Source organism: Cupressus sempervirens, chromosome 9, assembly GCF_028749045.1.
Source record: "Cupressus sempervirens isolate cs-2001-9-10 chromosome 9, ASM2874904v1, whole genome shotgun sequence".
Classification (NCBI taxonomy): Eukaryota; Viridiplantae; Streptophyta; class Pinopsida; order Cupressales; family Cupressaceae; genus Cupressus; species Cupressus sempervirens.
This window is the reverse complement of record NC_143126.1, coordinates 563,166,433-563,172,607: the sequence shown is the minus strand read 5'-3', so window position 1 is coordinate 563,172,607 and position 6,175 is coordinate 563,166,433.

The following is a 6,175-nucleotide window of genomic DNA, read 5'->3' as shown; positions in this document are numbered from 1 at the left end:
ATACTTCTTCTTGGCATCAAGGTACTTTTCATATGTCTGCACGAGTTGTTCTTGAAGAATATCAATCGTGTTCTTGCCTAGAATAGCAATAGTGGTTTGGAGGTTGTAAATTTGATTTGAAGAAGTTGAGTGTGCATTCTAGAAAATTGCATTATCTACTAGTGTTTCTTTAATTTCCATCAAGGTAGGATTCTATGATTCAAGAGATATACACCAAATAGCCATTGTCTTATTATCTATATTAAATCCTACCCCTTGCAACTGACCAAATGGATTAATCTCCTCATAAGAGATTGATTTTTCTTGTCTCCTCATTTGATCAAGTAGGAATCATGAACTAATATTCCATCCTAGGAAAACTATCATACCACTCCATTGTACCAATTCCCTAGCCTCCTCTATAGTGAGGCTTTCACTATTAGGATCATAGGCTTGGGGCTTCTACACGATTTTAGACACTTTTTCATTTGTTTCTCCAAGTTTTACATGCAAAAAAATTCATTTTGTTTGAGTTTATACAAAAAACTTTTGAATTCTTTAGTCTTGATAAAATCATCATCCTTCATGAATTCCTGAGCCTGTATAATTCTATCATCCAGCATCATGGACTATAGTTCTAATCTATTGGGTCTCCTCTCCTCTTGAGTAGCTTGATCAATTAATAACTTTTTTTTGGCATCATCAAAATACCCAGTTCCTTTTGGAAGCACTTGTAAGGATTTCTCTCTAGCCTTTTCTAGAACCTTAATCAATTTTTGTTTCTTCATGCCCCTTTTATCCCAATCTGAAGGGCCAAGTTGATATTCTTCATCATTGATTTCCAATACAGCATTTGCCTCTAGAGAAGAAGGATTTACCCTATCTCTAGCATTTTGAGGAACTTGAGCCATAATGTTATCAAACTCCTCAATACACTTATCAATTTTTTAAAAATAGGGTAAATCATAATAGAATCCCTGGAAATTAGTGTCTACTTTCTTCATTTCTTCCTCTACTAAGATGATTTCCCTCCACTTTTGCATCCTATCAGCACAAACATCTTCATCCAATTTATCCCTAATGACATCCTCTTCCAAAATTTTCCTTCCAATAACCACATTATAACCCCTCATTTGTTTAAGAGCACTTCTAACAATGTTATATGGGTCATAAACCCTAGTGGGAGTAGTGGGGAAATTTAACTCTCTTAGGAAGGCATCAACTTCCTCAATGGCCTCTTTACCAATTTCAAAATCCCCTACTTTGAAATTTCTACATAGAAAAGACCCCTTTTTGATGGTTGGCCCTAGATATTCTCTATTCATGGATAACAATTGCCAGAAAATGTCCACTACACCCACCCTCTTTGGTACATATCTTGGCAAGAAATGAGGGGATTGGGAACAACTAAAAATTCTAATCAATGTACATTTTTCTAACAAAAAGGAACTACCCCAATCATAATCAATTGGTCCCTCATCATCAAAACACATAGTTGGTCTAACAATCTTCCTGATTAATCTAGTTAATCTTTCCAATTCTAAACCTAACATTCTATGAATAGTTGCAACAAAATCATTATAAAAAGAGAGGGAATTAGAAAAAGAGTAGAATCTCTACCATTAATCTTGTCCATCTTTGAATAGGAAATGCCTCTCCAAATTCATCCAAAGCTTCAATGAAATTGGAATCCACATGGCCCACATTATAGAAGAGGATGAGATGCATAAGCAATGAGTAATGTAGAAATTTGAAATTGCCAAGCTCACCTTGCTGAGCTGTCACCATCTCCTGATGAATACTATTAGCAATGAATGTTCCAAAACCATACCCCACATTAGTATGTTGGTCATGAATGTCTAGAGCTATCACATATAATGTTGGGGAGGCATCCATGGATCCATCTAATCCCAATACTTTGTTCAACTCAAAAACTATTTTCTATAAGTATGAACATAAATATGACAAGGGTATAAAATCAATAACCTTTTTCGAAAATTCTCCTTTCATCTTGTTTTCCCTCGAGATACGTCACAACATTGTCTATTTTGTATAGAAACCTTTCTATCTCTAAAATGTTGCTTCCAATTTTTCTAATTTTTGCAAGTCAATAGGAATTAACATGGGACCTTGCAAATCAAATGCTTTAGCAAAAGCATCCTTACTTAATGTACAAAGAATGCTCATATCCTTTCTATGAAAGGACCAAGTGTTTGGATTATATGCATTTACCAGTGCCTTGATAAGGTCAACATCCATGTATACCTCTAGAATTATCAACTTCCCTAGGTTCTTCGTCCATGGAAGTGAGATGGAAACCTTGTGCACCCTATTCTTGTAAAAGTACTAGAACAATTTAGTTCCATTGGTGTCCAGTACTTGAGCATCTCTACACAAGCTAAAAGGGTCTCTAAACACATGGACATTAGCACTTTGAGCATTAGAAGATTTAGGGAGAATCTTCAACCATTCTTCTATAAATTTGGTAGATAATGAAACCTTACTGCCCTCTATAGTGCCCTTCTTTACTGATGATTCTACTTCTACCATTTTGATCTTAATACAAATTCTTTTAGTTCTATTAGCTTTGGATATCTAAGAATTCAATTTTCCTTGTAAACCTTTTGCTTTCATAACTAGTACTTGAATAATTCTTGGATGTTCAGCTCATAGTAGTACTAGTTTTATGCAACTTGGTGACAACGTTAATGGCTTTAAAAGCTTGCATGTGCATGGATATCAACTAGTACCACCTTTATTTCATTTTCCTTAAAATGTCAACTCACCAACTGTTGGGAATCAGATTTGAAAACTTGTTCTTTTGTCCTTTCAAGCTTTAAAATCTTATGAGTTGTGAAACCCTTATTTCTGTAGTTTGTCACAAGCAGTTTAACTTAACCTTGAATTCTTCTCACAAAACTGTGAAACCCTTCTTTTTCTTTTCTCAAGCTATTACAACCATTAAATAAAACATTCACTTTACCCTTGCAATCCTACAATAAGGTTTATATCCTCTTCCCTCTCAACATCATGGCCTTTTCTTTACTAAAGACTTTAACCATTGAAAAATGGCAAACATAGGTTATCATAGTTTTGCAGCTTCATTTTAAACCTCCTAGTTTTTCTTTCGATGTGGCAACAATGAGATTCCCTTTCTATCATAGCTTCAGAACTTGAACTTTTCACATCGCAGTCTCATAGCTATCAAAACCCATTTCCTTCTAATTGGTTTGAAGTGGTGAAGATGGCTTCATCTTAACTTTTCATGGCTTCACAACATGACCATGTCTTTCTATCAAAACCTCGAAACATGAAAATCCCTACCATCACGGTCTCACTATTGCCAGAAGTCTTTTCCCTTTACCCATAGCAAACATGAAAAAACCACCTAAATTAACATTTCACAGTCTTGCAACCAAGAGACTAACTACGTAGAAAAAACCTCTAATGATGCAATCTCCCTTTTTCACGACTTCGCAACATTAAAGTTCACCTTCATCATTTAACTGTCGATTCCATGAAATCTCCTTTTTGCAAAGTCACAACATTAACTCCTCCTTTATCTTTTCAACTAATGATAATGTGATCTCTTCCCTCCTTGTGGTTTCACAACATAAAAACTATTAACTTTTTCTTTGACAATGACATTGTGATAAACCTGTTAAAGCCTTTCTCATGGTTTCGCAACCACCAACTTAAAATTGATGAAACCATTTGTGAACCTCCGATGCCATTGACTTGGCTAATTTATATATTTTCCATCTAATACAATGAAATGATTTTCCCAAAAAATTAAAATTTTACTATATTATTTTTTGTTTTCCAATGTATATATTTTTTGTGGTTTTAAAATAACACAATTCACCCCAATTTTATACATTGTTTGAGAGACTATGAATGATGCGCCAATGGAGATTATTATTTTTTCTTTGTAAACTATTTTTTTCACCACAAAAAATAAATCTTTTTGTCAGTTGTTTTGCACCTTTCGCCAAGTTGTTACACCTTTTCTAAAGGAGGGTTTTCTTAAAGTATACCTTGGCTTGGACATAGGTATCAAACTTTATCCATTTGACTACGAGGATCGTGAGGCATTGGCTTCACCTACAGGCTTAGGCTTATGACTTGATGAAATTAATTATCAAACAACTTGTCAATATTTTCCACATATGAGCTTTTTCATTAGGACTAGAGCTAAGGTCTTGTAATATTTTCTCCCACTCACTTTTTTTTTTTTTTCGATGGCATCAACATTGCTTGCAATATCTCTACTTTTTATTTACTGAACTCCTCAAGATAATGATAAGTAGTGTGCCCTCTTGTCTAGTGATTTATCTACATCTATTGTAAACACACCCTTTGTATCATTATACTATTATATTTTACTTATTCTTGAAGTAAAAGGGAGACCCAACCTCACAATATTGAGATAACAAAGGCTATGAGGGTCTTAATTTTGAACCACCAAATATCCAACTCTGTAAATTTTTGAACTTGGAACTATGTAACTCCTACTTTTATATAGGTTCCCTTGAACAAGTAAGTTTTGGAGTCCAAATGAGTTCATGTGAATTTGTACTTTTGGATCTACACCACCAAATTGTGCAACTACACTTCTGAACTAGTGGATGTGAACTTGTAAAACACAATCCCTGTGATTATATTGATGATTGAGGCCTTTAAACTTGGTGCTTGAGTCTGAACTTGTTTTTTCGTTGAACCTTTGAATTTGCATTCTTCTGAACAAGTGGAACTGCATTCAAACCTAACAAGATGGACCTATGAACTTGCAGCTTAAACTTTGATTCTAGAAGGTCAGACTTGAAGCCTTAAATTGACAAACCCAATTTTGAGCTCAAACCTTAAACCTTTGATCTTATGAACTAGTTCAAATGGTACAAAGTGGTTTGGAACCACTTCATACTAGTTTAAGATTATTATAAAATTGGTGTGCTAACCTAAACTTTGGCATATGTTTCCTTTGGTTTTCTATTATGACAATTAATCTGACCATTGTCTTCATAAAATAAGACTACACAAAGCACTTTGCAATATTGATCAGAGGAGAATCAAAGAAAACCAAGAAAATGGCTATTAGGAAGGTTGTATTTTCAAGCTAAAAATTGGGGTTCAAAATACCAACATTGGCTCTGATTAGGGAGTATGTCCATGAAAGGCACATAGAGAATCTAGCATTTCTAGTCAAAAGACTAGTGCCTAGTCCACTGGGTAGTAGAGTCAAACCACATGACAAGAAAGATGAGGAGCTTCTTGTGGGGAAAATAGGGAAACAACCAAGAGAAACAAAAAGCAAAAAAAACCACTCAAAACCCCAAACTAAACACAAAGCAGCAACAAACTAAAGCAAGAAAAGATAAACGATGCACCACAAAAACTTGTAGAGCAAGAGCATATTTATAAACATATACATAGGTAGGAAGATCCTACCATGGCATTAGAAACATGGAGTACTTACATGAAGCCATTAATGGGCTAAGAGAAATAAGAGCCTTTCTGGGTCAACTAGTTGCATTTGAAAGAAAGATCATCATACCATCTCTATTTGGCAAACCCTCCAGTACTAGTATTCTAATTGATTATGTCTAAGAACTTAGCAAACTACTAATGGAAACCACATAACCATAACTCATCATGACCCATTTGTTCTTCATGTGTTTTTAGCATGATATTCCCTTTGTCTATTTCCAACTGAAAACATCAAACCCCAACATGTCTAATGGAAAAAATATATCATTTCCTATATGGCATTCAACCTTTGAGACAACTTTAGTATTTGAAGAATCTTAAACATTTAAAGATAAAAACATCTCCAAAACATATTTACCATTTTCCATTTGATCAAATAGACATTTTTTATCAGGAACCTCAACAACACTAGAAAGATCAGTGTGCATACCTTCACCAACTAAATACAGCATTTCAAGTAGAATCCTACTTGAGTAATCCCCTTCAAGACACCCTTGCTAGATGACTTCTCAAAACTTCTCGATAATTTATACCTTATGCAAAGAATCATTAAGAGGAAAAGTTGTTGAAGATTACAACTTTGATACCTCAAAAATTTTGACATTTTTATGTTCTAATTTTACCCCATGTATACAATCTAAATCATCATAATCCAAGAATCTTTCTTCATTCCTTGCCAATTATGGATCTTTACAAGGGTGCACTAGTT